Source organism: Alligator mississippiensis, chromosome 7, assembly GCF_030867095.1.
Source record: "Alligator mississippiensis isolate rAllMis1 chromosome 7, rAllMis1, whole genome shotgun sequence".
Classification (NCBI taxonomy): domain Eukaryota; kingdom Metazoa; phylum Chordata; order Crocodylia; family Alligatoridae; genus Alligator; species Alligator mississippiensis.
In genome coordinates, this window is record NC_081830.1 from 55,633,503 (window position 1) to 55,649,065 (window position 15,563).

A 15,563-nucleotide genomic window follows, 5' to 3' on the forward strand; every position below is an offset into this window, starting at 1 on the left:
CCCAGGCAAAGCTCCGCTTAAATCCTCGTTTGAGGACTCAGACAGTATTCGGATCACTCCCACGAAGTTGTCGAGGCTCCGTGGATCCTTTTTGCGCGCAGGGAAGAGGGATACATCGAGGATTGTGCTCGGTGACGGGGAGGGGCTAGAGGCTGATCAGACCCCTGTTGCCTTCTTTGAATACGCTGGGTCCAATAGGCTCCGCAGCGCTTAGAGATCTTCACAAGACATGAAGTTCTCTTCCTCCTGATAGTCGTGGAGTCCTCCAACTTGGGCGGAAACCACTCAAGCCTCTTATACGGCTAGCAAGCCAATCGCTAGCCACCACGTGTGAATAATTTAACGCAAGCCAATAATGGGGCTCAAATTAGAATACAAATGGCGGGAACTCCTTGCAACGTGCATTTCTTAGCTGCAAAGAAGAAATGCACACTGCAAAGAAAGGTTCAAATGGCAGGAAAATAATTCAGTGGTGCCAAAGCACACACAAAACAAAAATCACACCCTTGGGTTGTGACATGTGCCAATGGGAGGGGCCAGCTCCTTACGCCACATGAGTCCCAAGGACTCGGGCAGTGCTGCGCATCGCCGGGGGGCTCTGCATGCAGCGAGCCATGAGTGCTCTGAGGGACTACTGCTGACTGCTGCCACCAGCGGCAGGGGCTGTGCACCATGGGGTGGGACAGGCAGACAGGCATGTGACAGACCCCCCCCAAAAACCTCATACCAACAACTCCCCCCACAATCCACCCACAAATCCTGACCCACAAACACCACAATCACAAACCACCCCCACAAACTCCACCACTAACCCCCTACACCCACGCACAAATCCCACATCCACACACCCCACAAACCCCACATCCATAAACCACCCGAACAAACCCCCCGTCCACACACCCAAAAACCCTCCTAAACCCCCTCTACAGCCCCCCTCACACACACCCACAAACCCCATGCCTCTTCCCTCCACTGCAAAGCCCACATCCCCCCACACACACAAATCTCACACCCTGAGTTCCCAGCCACCAGATGAGACAGGACCTGCTGGCAGGAGCCATGGCTGCAGAGGCAACTGCTGCACTGCAGCCCTGCCTTGTGCCCACACCAGTGCTTTGACTTGTCGTCCTGGCCTGGCAAGGCTCCTGGTCCCAGGAACCACTTAGGGGGTGTGATGGGCTGGGGGAGGGGTGGAGGTGGCGGGGGGGCAGTGATGATCAGGGAAGGATTGAGGTGGCAGGGGAGTCTATCGGTCTATGTAATAGGCTGGAGGTGGTAGTAGGGGTGCATGTGAGGGTGAGAGAGAGATGGTTGGGGAGCGCTTCAGGTAGGAACAGCCAACAGAGCTGGGCTTAGAGCCCCCTCTGCCCTCTAGAGCAGCCTGTGCAGGATGAGGCTGGCCCTGGAAGGGGAGGGGCTTACCCAGTCAAGTCCCTAAGTCCCAGCCTGGGGGCTTCCCAGGAACGGCATGGGGAATTGCTGGGGCCAGGGCACAGGTGCAAGGAGCAGAATAGCAAGGGCTGGCACTGCTCAGAGCCACAAAGCAGCAGGTGGGACAGCTGCAGCTGGACCCATATTCTGGTGCTGGGAGGGAGCTACTGCCAAGAGGGAGCAAGTTGGGGGCAGGCACAGACTGCTGATCAGGATTGAGGGGCACTGGTGGGGCTATGGGTTGGGAGTGAGGGGCAAAGTCTTGGGCATGGGCAGGGGCAAAGCACCAGCATATCAGTGCTGCTTAGCACCACAAGCAGCTGTGAGTCCAGCTACAGCTGTCCCCGCATCCTGGTGAGTGAAGAGGGCAGGGGGAGCTCTGATTTTTCTATGATAAAAAAAACAAAAGCAAAACCTAAAGTGTATAGATATTTAGAATTTATTTTATTATGATGATAGAGGCACTGGTAGGCTTCCAAATTGCTTTATCATTGTAAATATATCAGTAAAACATTGCTCAACTAATCTCTGTCTATATATAGTGGCATTTCATTTTAATTGTGGAAGAATGTGGATTTGGGGTATTTTAATGAGAGAATTTGGGGGATTTTTATCAGAGAATTTGCAATTTTTAAACAGGGAAATACCAGGATCTCTGCTGGTGAGGCAAGTGTTGAGACCCTGGCACAGGACCCAGCCCAGGGCCAGCACTGGGGCCCAGCTGGAGGGCAGACAAGGTGGCTGACCTCCTGGCCATTTGGAGTCAGGAGGACACGCTCTGACAGTTCAAAGCGGGACGCTGCCATGAGCGTATCTTCCCCAGGCTATAGCTGCCTAGATGGCAGAGTGGGTTCACCAGAAGACATGACAGCAGTGCCACATGAAGGCCAACTGTGCAGCCACGGCCCACTGGCAGCTGAGGCAGAGGTGCAGGTGGCTCTGCTGCAGTGTTCAGCACAGGTGGGCAGGCAGTCCCCATCTGTGTTTGGCAGTTGCACAGCCATGGGGCCACAGGTCCAAGCGGGGGGTGATGCTGTTGCAGGTGGCAGAAGGTCACAACCAGGCAGCAGCCCTTGCTGCTAGACTGCTGCAGTGGGTAGAGGATGCAGGGGGGCACTCTAGGTCAGGGCTGCTTTAGCACTCCAACTGGCACAAGGGGCTAGTGTGCCCATATAATCAACTGCCTAGGCCTCACAAGCTCCTGTTTACTTGTAACATTCAAATACTGTGGGCCCTAAGGCCCACTTGGCTAACTAGTAGCCCCTATTGTATGGGGGCTAATGGGTGAATGCTACAACAACATACTTGGGACAACAAAGGCAAAAAACAGGACTAGAGTGATGTGAGGGTCAAAGGCTCAAAACGTGAAAAAAAGTGTGCCTGAGGGGGACATTGAACACAGCTCCCTGGGCTGCATCCACCAGTCCTCAAAGGCATCCAAGGAGCTGGCAGATGCTGCCCACTGGTGCTCTGCCTGGAAACATGCACAGACAAGTGAGAGAAAAGTGGCCCCACAGTCTCCAGGCACCTTCCTGGCCAGAGCCTCCTCCCTGGTCAAGTACAGGGCCCACTTGGCCAGGGCCAGAATGAGGGATCCCAGGACTTGGTGGGGCCACAGATGGGGTGACCAAAAACAAAAAGGTGGGGAGTGAAATTCAACCAGAACCTCAGGAGGAGGTTCTGGAGGTGGAGGTGGAGGGGCTGCAGCCTGGCACACTTGAGGGCCATGTGCACCAGGGTCTCCCTCAGCCCACAGAAGGGGCAGGAAACCGGGGTGTCTGTGAAGCTTGCCACATAATGCCTGTGGCAACAGCTCCATGGAGAAGTTGCCAGCTGAGGTCCCCAGTGGCTCGTGGGATGAGGGTGGAGTACAGACTCGGCCACTGGGGTGCCCCAGCCACGCCCTTGCCAAGCAGGTCCTGCCACTTGGTGTCTGGGTGGGACACGAGGGCAGCATGATGGATCATGTGGCACACAAGCATGTAGAGGTGGCAGCAATGGACGGTGGAAAAGTGGACCAGTCTGGTGTCCTCCAGCTGGTTTAGGTAATGGTGTGGAGAGTGCCGCAAGGCCGGTTGTGGCGCCAACCCCACAACAAACTCTGGTGGCCTGGAGGACATGGGGGGAGGGGGACTACCACCATGCAAGACCTGGTTGACAAGGGCAACGGCATCAGGAGATAGGGCAGATTTCACCTCCTGGACCAGATAGCAGGTCGCACATGTCATGGGTAGACCCATGTGCCAGGCCAGCACAGTGGGGTCCCCCCATTCCTGCCTATTGTAGTCCAAGAGGTCTCCAATATGACACCAACCAGAAACAACCTCTGTCGCAACCGGGGTGCATCTGTTGTCGGTACCTCCAGCTGGGAGTTCTAGAGGAGGGGCTTGACAAGCAGGTTGGCGCCTTGGGCAAGTGTTGCAGGGGACTTGGAGGCAGAAACCAGCCTCCAGGCCTGGAGGAGGTCCTGGTAGAACTCTGGCAGTAGGCAGTCTGGCACCATTTCAGTGTCCTGGAGAACCTCCAGCTGTAGGCCTGGGGAGAACAAGGTGGCCACCCTGCAACAGGTGGCTGAGAGTTGACTAAAAAAGACCCTGTCTCCCCACTCCAGCTGCCAGCTAGGCTCGTCGGCTAGAATCATCAGGGTCTCCTGCAAGAGTACCAAGGGGTACGCCCCCCTCCTGAAGGAAGGAGAGCACCCGGCATCTCCGGAGACACTTCCTGCAGCTGTGGATGTTGAGGGTCACGATCGCAAATTACCTCATGGCTGGGGGGCTGGAGTAGATGGTTCAGCAGGGGCCTCACACATCTCAACACCCTATGTTGGGTTCATCAGCTCGTGCAGCACCCTCCTATAAGTATAGAGGGTGTCTATGAAACTGCAGGGCACGCCTATAGATCTGGGCATTACAGATTTTGGGCCCCTTACCCTCCCCTGCCAGTGCCCTCACAGTGGGAAGGATGCTGTTAAAATTTCCACAGCTGGGAGACGTCCAAGGTGAGCTGTACCTTGCTGGCAGACTGCCGGGTGTAGTTGTGGTCAAGAAATGCAAGTAGCTCACTCCTGGGGACTGCCAGGACTGAGAGGTCCACAGGTTCCATGAAGCCTGCTAGTTCTTGGGTGTCCTCCTCCTGGTCCTGGGGATCAGCAAGCTTCTTAGGCACTGTCTGAACCCCCTGGTCCACTAAGACCCCAGACTCCAGTTCAGCTTTGGAGAGCTCTCCAGTTCCTTGGGATAGGGGTGGGGGTGAAAGTGGGGGTGGGACTCTCTCACATGATAGTAGGGTAGAGCTGGAGCCCCAGGGATCTGCACAGGGTCCCTGACAAAATTGACCTGTTGATTAAGGGACCCCACCCCAATCCCCTCTGGTGTGGGACCACGGGGCAGGCTGGAAGTGCGGTTTTTCTGGGAGAGGGAGGGAAGAGGCCTGTCAGGCACTGGGGTGGCTTTGGTGTCTGCCTCAGGGTCCTGAGAAAGGGGATCTCCCTCCTCAGGACTCACAAGCGTGAGCCCCAGGGCTCCCATCTCCCCCAGATTGTCCGGGGGGAGGGGGCGCTCCGCTGTCAGACCTTCCTTTGGATCAGCCAAGGCCTCAGCTTTGGTGCCCGTGGTCTCAGGGGATAAGCACTGGCCAGCACAGTGAGGGGCTTCCTCCATGGGATCCTGTTCAGGACTGTCTAGAAGCCCCAAAACCTCCTTCATGGGGGTCACCCCTTTGATCTTCCCAGGAGGTGGGGTGTCGGCACAGCCGGGGTGGCCCCTGAGAGCTAGGCCGTCCCCATGTGGTGGTCTTGGGAGGGGGCCCAGAGGGGACCTGCACCCACTCAGCCATGGGGTGGTCTTCAGGTGGACAGGCTCCAGTAGGAGAAGGTGAGGGCTGTGAGGGTGTGGCAGCTACAGCAGGGGTATGACTAGGGGCAGGGGGGCCCCGCTCCCTCTCTCCCCTTGGCTGCTGCTGCCTTCCCTGGGACCCCGCCAAACTTGGTTTGGGGGCAGGGTCCCCTGAGCTCACAAGGGGACTGGATGATGTGGCTGGAGTGCCAGGGGGGCCTGAGGGGTAAGGGGTACCGGTAGCAGGGGCACCCCTCTCGCCAGTGAGACCTGCAGATGCCCTCTCCTCCTGGCCCAGGGATGGAGCGGAGGACCACCCTGGTCCCCAGCTCTTCTATGGGCTTGAGGGGGGGGACATACTCGCCCTCTACCATGAGCCCCCTCTCCACTGCCTTTTGTGCGACAGCCTCTGAGGCAAGGAAAAAGGTCCCCCTGCCATGAAAGCGGGAGGCCGCCATGATTTTCAGGGGCCCCCAGTACCCAAGCCAGGGCCTGCGTCCAGGTCTCAAAGTGCAAGTTCTCCTGCATGGGCAGTTGGCACTTCACCCCATGCCTGAGGGTGAGTACCAGAAAAGGGAACCCACCACCTGAGCTGGAAGGGTTGGCAGTGGAGGGTCCAGGCCCCATGGCTTTGGGTCACACTGCAGCCACCTGTGCATAGCTGCAGTTCCCCCGCTGGGAGGCTGCATTGGTAGGACCGGGGCTAGGGCCAGGGACAGGCTGAGTGGGTGTGCTGGCTGGTGTAACACACCTGGTCCCTCAGGTGCTGCTGGTCTAGGCTTAGGGGCAGGGCCCTTGCCCTTCCCACCCCCAGCTGTGGAGGAGGTGGAGGAGGAGCCCTTCCCACTGCCCTTGCCCTTGGTCCCAGATGGCGGGGGAGGGGCCTTTGCAACCCCTCTGGGACCCTGTTGGCTCCCTGCCAGAGTCCCGCCTACCCCTGCAGCAGAGGTTGAAGGCTTCTCTACCCCTGGAGGAGTTTGGTTGGACTCTGCCTCTGGGGTGGGGGCTGCAGGGGCATGCATCCCTTTGAGGACTTGGCTGGGATCTGCCCTCATAGTGGGGCTGCATGAAGCTCTGTGGGGGCATTTGCCCCCCCCCCCCGAAGGTTCCTGCCCTGCCATTGCTTCACATGAGCGAGGGGGAAACAATAGCAAAAAATCAAAATATACAGTGGGGCTAGTGAATCTAATAGGGGCAGGAGCTCACTGAGCTACAGCCCCATAGAAAAAAAACTGGAAGGGCTATGCTTGGGGAAATGGGAGGAGGAAAACACACACACACACACACACACACACACGCACACACACAAACATGGGCTAGGAGACTCAAGCTGGCTTACTCAGCCACACAGCAAACACCAGGGCCAAGGGAGTGGACCCCAGGACTTACCATACAAGGGAAAAAACACACAGGGAAGGCTGCTGAGGCATATGTGAAAGATGGCTAGAGCGGTGGAGGGGCTTCGTTTGTTGGAGTTGAGTCCAGGAGCCCCTCAGGCCTCCTGCCAGGCACTCAGCAACAGAGCAGTAGGCAGGAAAACAAAACAGGATCAGATGCAGTGAGGCAGCTGTGGGGGACAGCAGAAGCAATCAGTTAGTTAGGGAGTAATCCAGTGCAGATGTGGTGTTGAGTTGTGCAAGGTGGTGCAGCAGGGAATCTCCTCTCCTGAGAGGGGGCAGCAACATAATAAACAGCAGCAGCAGCAGTAGTGGTGGTAGCAGTGGTACAGTTCAGCCACTCAGGGTGTGCTTCAAGTGAAAGTGGAGGTGAAGGTAGGGGATGGCCTGCTAAGGCAGCTGGAGCAGGCAAGGCACCTTTAGGCTCTGGCAGTGATGGTGGGGGAGGGGCCACAGGCAAGGCAGGCTCCCTCTCCCGGTAGGCTCCCTCCCTCCCTGACCACGGCTTGGCAGCCAGCTGGGCAGCAGGCCAGAACAGGGATGCAGAAGCTGGGGTATGGTGCTGGGGTGTGGTTCAGTGTGGTGCCCCCCCCCAAAGTGGGGGCACCAGCATGCTGCAGAGGACCCCCCACATGGGGAGGGCAACAACAGCAGCAGCCTAAGGCAGGAAGGGGTGAGGCCAACTTACCCCCAAAAGCTCTGAGAATAAGCCAGCAGCTAGTAGTAGCCAGAGGCAGGAAGGGGTCTGGCCATCTTCTCCCCAGAAGCTCCTGAGACCAAGCTTACAGCAACAGCAATGGCAGCAGCCTGGGACAGGAAGGGGCATGGCTACCTTCCTCCCAGAGGCTCCTTCTCCAGAAGCTCCTGAGATCAAGTAACCCTGAGCTGCTCAGCAGGGCAGCTTTTTATACTGCTGCAGCCAGCACAGGTGCTGGCCCCAGCCTCTAGTCCACCCTGACTGAAGATCCAGGAGGAGCTGGACAGGGTCAGTTTGCCCCAAGTGGCACAACTTGCCCCACACCAAAGTGCATGTTCAGGCATGTGTGCTGAGGCACAAATCTCTGGCACAAATTTGTTCTGCTGCTACTTGAACTGCTGTAAGTGCCTGTGCATGTGTGGACATGCCCACAGGCCACGTCCAGACAAGCATGGCCATGGGCATGTGACACAGCAGAAACGTCTGTGGCGCCACATACCACACATTTAGTTGTTCTCCACGCTGCAAGGGAGCAGCACGGAGGGTTATTTTGACCCCTGGATATCCAGGGGTCATTAAAACTCACTGAAAAAAAAAACAGAGTGGTGCATGCCATGGCAGCATGTGCCGCCCAAAGTCAGAGCCAGGCCATCTAGAGCTGCACTCTGCTGCTGGCCAAGCTTCACATAGCATGATCACTGCTGCTGCAGCCCCGGGAGGCCCCCAGGCCCCCAGGTAAGGCTAGCCTCAGCCTCCCCTACCCCACCCAGGATAACTTTCCATGCACCAGAGTTCACGTGGCATAGGCATTCCCCAGGGACATCTAGTGGCAACACAAGATGCGCTGCCCTTGGTTGTCCCCAGGGAACCAAATGTCCACGCGTGTCTGGACGCGGCTTTAATGTCTTCACAGAGGAAGACATGAAAACGTTTAGGATGAAGTCATAACATCCGAAGACATTGCTGGCCAGATTTTGCATGAATAGGTTGTACATTTACCAGGAGTGAAATCCATCTGGATAAAACCTCTTGAACTAGATACTGCGGCATAAGTAATGGATTTTCTTACAAAAGAGTATCAGTCTTCTTACAAAAGAGTATCAGTCTTTTCAGTGCTGTCAATACTACATTTTCAAAACCCATGAGTCAGTTTTCTTCTTAATGAATGCTAAATACCTCTCATTTGTTTTCTGGTTTGTGAGCCCTTACGTGTGCTTAGGTCAGATTTTAACCATGATATCTAGAAGCTTACTTTTAAAATGAAAGCTAAGATTCTCAGGTGTTTATCTGACTTCAAAAGCTGAAGATTTAAGAGAAATGTCAAGTATTGCAAAATGCTGTCAATACTGTTTTCCTACTGCCTTTGCTGCTTAAACATAAATCAAAGAGTTTGGTTCAGTCTTTGTTCCAAATTAGAAGAACTTTATGGTAACCTTTTTTTTTAACATTTTAGTGCCTTCACAGGAACTTGATTAGCTCCTCCAAAGTGAGGAGCCAGAGAGAGAGGCTAACTTTAGAGTCTCTAGGCAACTCATCTGTACAACAGTAGCTAAACAAAGACTTGAATTTCCACATTTTAGTGAGTGATGTAAATACTAGCCTAGACACACAGCTTCTCATGGAATATTTCTAACAGATAAGACTGAGAAAAACCCTTCCTAGAAAACTCAGTAACTTGGTGGGTAGGGCATTCACCTGGGATGTGGGAGACTGCCTCATTCAGAGCAGGAACAAATCAAATAAAGTTTTCTAATGAATTATTCTGCTTGTATAACTAATAATGATACAATTATATTTAGAAAACAAAAACTGTTACAAAAAAGATCCACAGAAAACCTTTTCTGTTCCTTTTTGTCTACATGCAGTTCAGATCTTCCTACTTTGATAGATATAATTAAATTGCATATTTTATATAATTTAAGTTTTTGACACATTTTAAGTACAATATTATTAAAACTACTTCTGAATGTTCTTGTATAATTTACCCCTTTTAACTAACATTTTGTGGCCTCCTTATGTCCCATTCTTGCAAAAATCTGTTATGAACCTACTTGGCATAACGTTATCAATAGACATTGACTTTAATGAGATCACTCACATTGTACAAAGTGAAACCACTGTGTAGATCTTTGCAACATTAGTACCCAAAGGAAGTACTAAAAAGACTACAGTTTCCCTCAGAATTATAAACTATATAACTCAGTGTTTGCAGATTTGGAATTTCAGTCTTTTTATATCTGATTGATCATTTTCCTTGTTCTATAAACCCCTTTGAGCCATATCTAGTGTTTTATTTTTAATATTTTTCTTCTGTTAATATATTCTAGTTTTCCTTTCTATAAAGGTTTTATCCTAATGGCAATATTAAATTACTTTAGGTTAGCAATGTGAAATTGCAGCCTTTCAATGTGGAATACTATACTTTCTCATATACAACACACCCCAAAATAAGATACAAACCTTTTTTTTGAAAGATGAAATAAAGACAAAAAGATTTTTCTTTGTAGTAAGTAACTGAGTAACAGCAGCTAGGGAGCCAGTCTTTCTTATTGTTCTCTTCCCTGTGGATTACACGCAGAATTTCTTTTACCCAGCAAATGTTTAAGTGGCAGAAACTGCTGTTACCATGTTTCCTTGCTTATAGTATGCACCCCACTTTGCAGCAGCTGGGTGATTGAAAAAGGTGTGTTGTATGTGAGAAAATACAGTAGCAATATAGTGCAGTGACTTTAAAACTAGGATTGTATTATTTCACTTAAGTGTCTTTGATGTAGGATATTTCATTTTAGAGGTTTTTTGGTACAAGGATATTTGGACACCAGTCTTCCTGGATGTTTTAGACTAAGGCATGTGTTTATTTTTAAAAGGGCATGCCAGATCCACAGTGGTATAAAAGGCATATCTGTGTTGCCTTTGCATTTTTACAAGTTGAGGATCTGGCCTAACTTATTTCAGTAAATTTGTGTTTCAAAAAAATACAAATGCCAGCACAGAAGAAATATATATCATATCAGGGACACCAAACTCATTTGTCCCTACAAGCCAGATGAGCAACCCAAGACCAGTCCACAGGCCAGATGAATGATGTGTAGCTAGCCCTGTGGGCCAGATTGGGACCACAAACTCCCACTCGCCCATATGCTGGCGCCACATGCAGCACAACCCTGGACTGACTGGAGTGGGTGCTGAATCCAGAACATGGGGAAGCCAGCAAAGCGGGGTTGGATGATTTGGCTCTGCTGCCCAGATCTGGCCCACAGACCATATCTTTGACACCCCTGCATTATACAATCTTTGGGGGGGGGGGTAATTGTGTGGCTATGTCACACTGCCATATACAAAGTCTCTGTATACTGCTCTTTATGGAATACTTTGGGTGGTGGTAGAATACTTCGTTTCTCTATCTACGGTTTCAGAGGTGCAACTTCAGGCTTTTTTGGGATTCATGCTCAAGTTTGTCTCCATTCATCCTAACTGTCAAGTGTGTACCCGGTCATTCAGGCTGAAGAGTTAAAAGCAGCAAGACATGGCACTATCCACATCACTCTTTGTCATGATCTTTGTCCAATATTTAATGAAGCCTTGACATCAGCTTCTGTTCCTGGCTTTCATGTAGGGAAACCTTCTCTCAGATATTTAGGCTTCAAGACTGCCAAGTTTTCAGATCATGTAAACCTTCATGCCCAACATGAATATGACCCCATCTGAGCATAAATGCTTGCACAGACGGCTCATTTTGCATGATAAAGACCTTATTTTCTTTTTTTAAATTATTCACAATAATAATATCCAAACTGTTTACTGCAAAACTGTAGGTCAAAAGCACTCTTTGCCTAAGCAAGTTCTACTAAAATTAACTTTAATGAGACTTTTGCTTCCTAATACAAGTGGTGTATTTGAGCCAGCGTTTGTTAATTTTGGACACTTAATTTTAGTGCTTGTAGCATAAGGGCATGCCAGATTGAGAAATATTTAGTTTGTTTTGGTTCATATTGAGTCTATTTACATTAAAGCAAGTTCTGAACTCTACAATACAATAAGCACTCCAATTTTATAAGAATTAAATTTACAGACTTGTGTTACTAAATTCATGTATGGTTGATCAGAAGTTAAAAATCCTATGAGAGAAGTCAGTGCTAAAAGATAGAGTCATAATTTCACCACATTTGGTCCAGTTTATCCTGGCCCAGTTTGTACCTTCAGATAATTTAATAAGGTTATGCCAAGAAAGAATCTGAAGAATGTTGCAAAGCTAAACAGTATGGAAGTTCAAAAGGTAAAAAGCACCTGTCACCATTAATCAGTTAGAGGAAAAAGACTTCTTACCACAAGTTTTTAATTCCATTTGGCATATCTATGCTGGAGATAACTGTCTCTTTGAAAAGCAATGTCACTTTGACAATAGCCCAATACAAAGGAATAGGAATAGATTTCCATTCTGCTTTAAAATGGTTATAGCCATTTCTGGCCTGTTTTGGAAGAGTATACAAGATAGGGTAAGGGAGCAAGAGCCATTTCCCTCTCTTTTCCATTGATTTCCTTGCTCTTTGGACATCAATGAGGCAATGTGTCTAGTGGTACTGGCCCCTAAGATGCTGAAGAAATGGAGCCATAATTCCAGTTCCACCTTTCTTCCATACTTTCCACAAAGGCTAGTTGAGTTAGCCTTACACATTAGATTCCCCCTGAATGTTTGAAGATAAGGTTATGCCAATGTCATGCTAGAGATATACTGAGCCAGCAGCAAATGAGTTAATTTGCATATGCAAATTACAGAGCACAAGGCAGCATCATGCAGAGATACCTGAGCTAGCCTGCTAGCTCCAAATCTGGAAGGTAGATAGGCATGTTAGTGTGACTCTATTGCTTCCACTTCCAGAGCTAGCACATGCAATGCTGCTTTGTGCTCCTGTATAGGCAATTGTCCAACACAGTGGCCCTATCATTACCTATAACTCAAAAGCTGATGCTATAACTTCAGTATAATCTAGACTGAAAAATTTACAGGACTGTCAGAGAATCTGTGGCATCAATGATTCATTTTGTTAAATTCCAGCTCATTGTGACCTCTGAAACTCAGCATCTCTGAATTCCAAAGTCTAGGTTTCCAAAGTTTGACACCCAGAAAGCTGAAGGATTCAAATTTAGATTCATTTCATTTCTAGTTCCAGAACTAGTGTTAAGCAGGGCACCTCTGCAACTCTAAGCACAATTTGATTCATATTTGCTGGGTGTGTCTGCATGAGATGCTTTACTACACAGTAGACTAATTTGTGCAGCAAAGCATCACTATGTAACCATGCACAGGAGCTACTGTGCAGTAAATTAGTGTACTGTGCAGTTTTCTACTACCTGTTATAGGTAGTAGATTTACTGTGCAGTAGCTATTACACAGTAGCACACAGTTACATAGCTGACCAGGAGAAAATTGCCAGTCTTGTTGCTGGAGGCCAGGAGCTGCTTGCTGCAGAGGCAGGAGTCATTGTCCCAGCCCGTGCTCCGTGATCAGATTTGGGGTTGCTCAGCAGGCAGCTGCCTCGGGCAGAGGTGGGATGGAAGACAGCTGCCCCAGAGATGGGACAGCTCGCCCTGTGCCCCAGAGCCCAGACCTGACCTCAGTGCTCCCTGCCAGACCTGGGCTAGTACCTGGGGAGCTTAGAGCACCACCTGGCCGCCAAATAGTAGTAGAGCAGGGCAGGAGTATCCCTGCCATGAACTGCTCCCATAGGAAGCAAATTTGCTCCTGATGGGTGCACATGTAGACATGCACTCAGAGAAAACTTACTGCACAGTACTTAACAGTGCAGTAAGTTTTCTGTGCATTATCTGCATATGTAGACATGCACACTAAGTTTTCTTATAGCTACTTGACCATCTAGAAGTTTGATTCACAGTTGAGTTTAGTCCTTAAGTTTGTGTATGCTAATATAAAAAAGATAAATGAGACTTTAGGAATGTGTGTATATGGGTCATTATTATTATTATTATTCAACCATATCCATATCACTTATCAGTATGTTAAGGAAACTCCCATTACAAATTAGACATAGGGTAAATCCTAGACCCTCTAAAGTCAGTGGTACTTTAAACACTAACTTCACTGGGCCCAGGATGTATTCTATAATCCCAGTTTTGAGGAGACAGGGCAGGGTGGCATTTCAGGACCTTGTTGTAAAATAGTTTTAGGCAGCCATTAACCCCTGGATTGGCTACACTTTAATATCTTTAACTGGTTTAAAGCACTCATTATTCAGTTTAAGGTTATGCCACTCCAGGACAGGAATATCTCTGAGACTAGTTTAGAATCCTTTGGTATATACAAATTGGTTCCTAAATGCAGAGTGAAGAAAGAATATTTGTAGATATGCATGCTTAATGGAAAAAATAGTTTGCCTTTCAATGAAAGAGAAATTTTCCTAATATATAACATTCCACACCTGTCTAGGTGCATTATGAGATTTTATTTCTTCTTTAAGGAAGTTCTTATGGCTGCTGAGGAGGTAGCTATGTTTTCATAGTTTCATAGTTGGTAGGGTCAGAAGGGACCTGAGGAGATCATCTAGTCCGACCCCCTGCCATGGCAGGAAAGAGTACTGGGGTCAAACGACCCCGAACAGATGTTCGTCCATTCTCCTTTTAAAGACCTCCAGGGTAGGAGCCAGCACCATTTCTTTTGGAAGTTGGTTCCGGGTTCTAGCCCCCCGACAGTGAAATAGCGCTTCCTAATGTCTAGCCTGAAACTACCCTCCACTAGCTTGTGTCCGTTCTTTCTTGTAACTCCCGGGATTGCTCAGGGGAACAGGGACTCTCCCAATGCCTGCTGGTCCCCCTTGACTAGTTTGTAGACTGCCACTAGATCCCCTCTCAGCCTTCTCTTTTGGAGGCTGAACAGGTTCAGGTCCCTCAGCCTCTTCTCGTAGGGCCTGCCCTGCTGACCCCTGATCATGCGGGTGGCCCTCCTTTGGACCCTCTCCATATTGGCCACATCCCTCCAGAAGTGTGGCGCCCAAAACTGGATGCAGTACTCCAGCTGCGGCCTGACCAGTGTCACATAGAGGGGGGAGGATCACCTCCTTGGACCTGCTTGAGATGCATCTGTGGATGCACGACAAGGTATGGTTAGCCTTCCTGACCGCGTCCCCACACTGTTGGCCCATGTTCATTTTGGCATCAGTGATGACTCCAAGATGCTTTTCTGTCTCAACACTGGCGAGAAGGGAGTTCCCCAGCCTGTAGGTGTGCTGCTGGTTCTTCCTCCCCAGGTGCATTACCCTGCACTTGTCAGTGTTGAGCCCCATCCTGTTCTCTTCGGCCCACACCTGTAACCTGTCTAGATCCGCTTGCAGCCTGTTCCTTCCTACTAATGTACCCACTTTCCCCCACATCTTGGTGTCATCTGTGAACTTGAACAGGGTGCTTTCTACCCCTTCGCCCAAGTCACTGATGAAGATGTTGAATAATGCAGGCCCAAGGACTGAGCCCTGGGGAACCCCACTACCCACATCCCTCCAGGTCGAATAAGACCCATCCACCACCACCCTCTGGGTGCAGCCCTCCAGCCAGTTAGTGACCCATCTGACCGTGTAGGCATCAACACCACTGTCTCCTAGTTTCTTACTGAGAATGGGGTGAGAGACCGTGTCGAAGGCCTTCCTTAAGTCCAGAAAGACTATATCCACAGCAACACCTGCATCCAAGGACTTGCTGACCTGGTCATAGAAGGCCACCAGGTTGGTTTGACAAGACCTGCCCCTAATGAACCCATGCTGGTTGCCCCTGAGCATAACCTCCCCTGCTGGCCCTTCCTGGACATGTGCCAGGATAATTCTTTTGAAAAGCTTCCCCAGGACCGAGGTAAGACTCACGGGCCTATAGTTTCCTGGGTCCTCCTTCCTCCCTTTTTTGAAGATGGGGACCACATTGGCCCTTTTCCAGTCCTCCGGCACATCGCCCGAGTGCCATGAGTGCTCGTAGAGCTGTGCCAGAGGTCCTGCAATGACCCCTGCTAGTCCCTTCAGCACTCTGGGGTGGAGATAATCAGGACCTGCGGATTTAAATACATCTAGTCCCTCTAGAAATTCCCTGACAAGGTCCTCATTAACCCTAGCCCTGGGTGTGCCACCCACAGGGCCCTCAGGAGGGCCAGTGAGGGAGATATCCGGGTCCCTCCTCAGAAATACGGAGGCAAATGTCAGGTGAATGTCA

The 15,563-nt window shown here is 50.2% G+C and overlaps 1 protein-coding gene and 1 long non-coding RNA gene across 3 annotated transcripts in view; one reads left to right on the forward strand and one right to left on the reverse strand.

Annotated features, from left to right (window-relative positions):
* FBXO36 (F-box protein 36) overlaps positions 1-15,563 on the forward strand; it is a 143,555-nt gene that overhangs the window by 34,658 nt on the left and 93,334 nt on the right. The gene's annotated exons all lie outside the window — the stretch shown is intronic.
* Positions 1,638-7,524, reverse strand: LOC132251426 (uncharacterized). Its single transcript, XR_009463457.1, has 4 exons — positions 7,350-7,524; positions 6,654-6,831; positions 4,441-4,569; positions 1,638-4,283 (listed from the first exon to the last, which is right to left on the reverse strand). It is a non-coding gene; the product is annotated as an uncharacterized LOC132251426 (long non-coding RNA).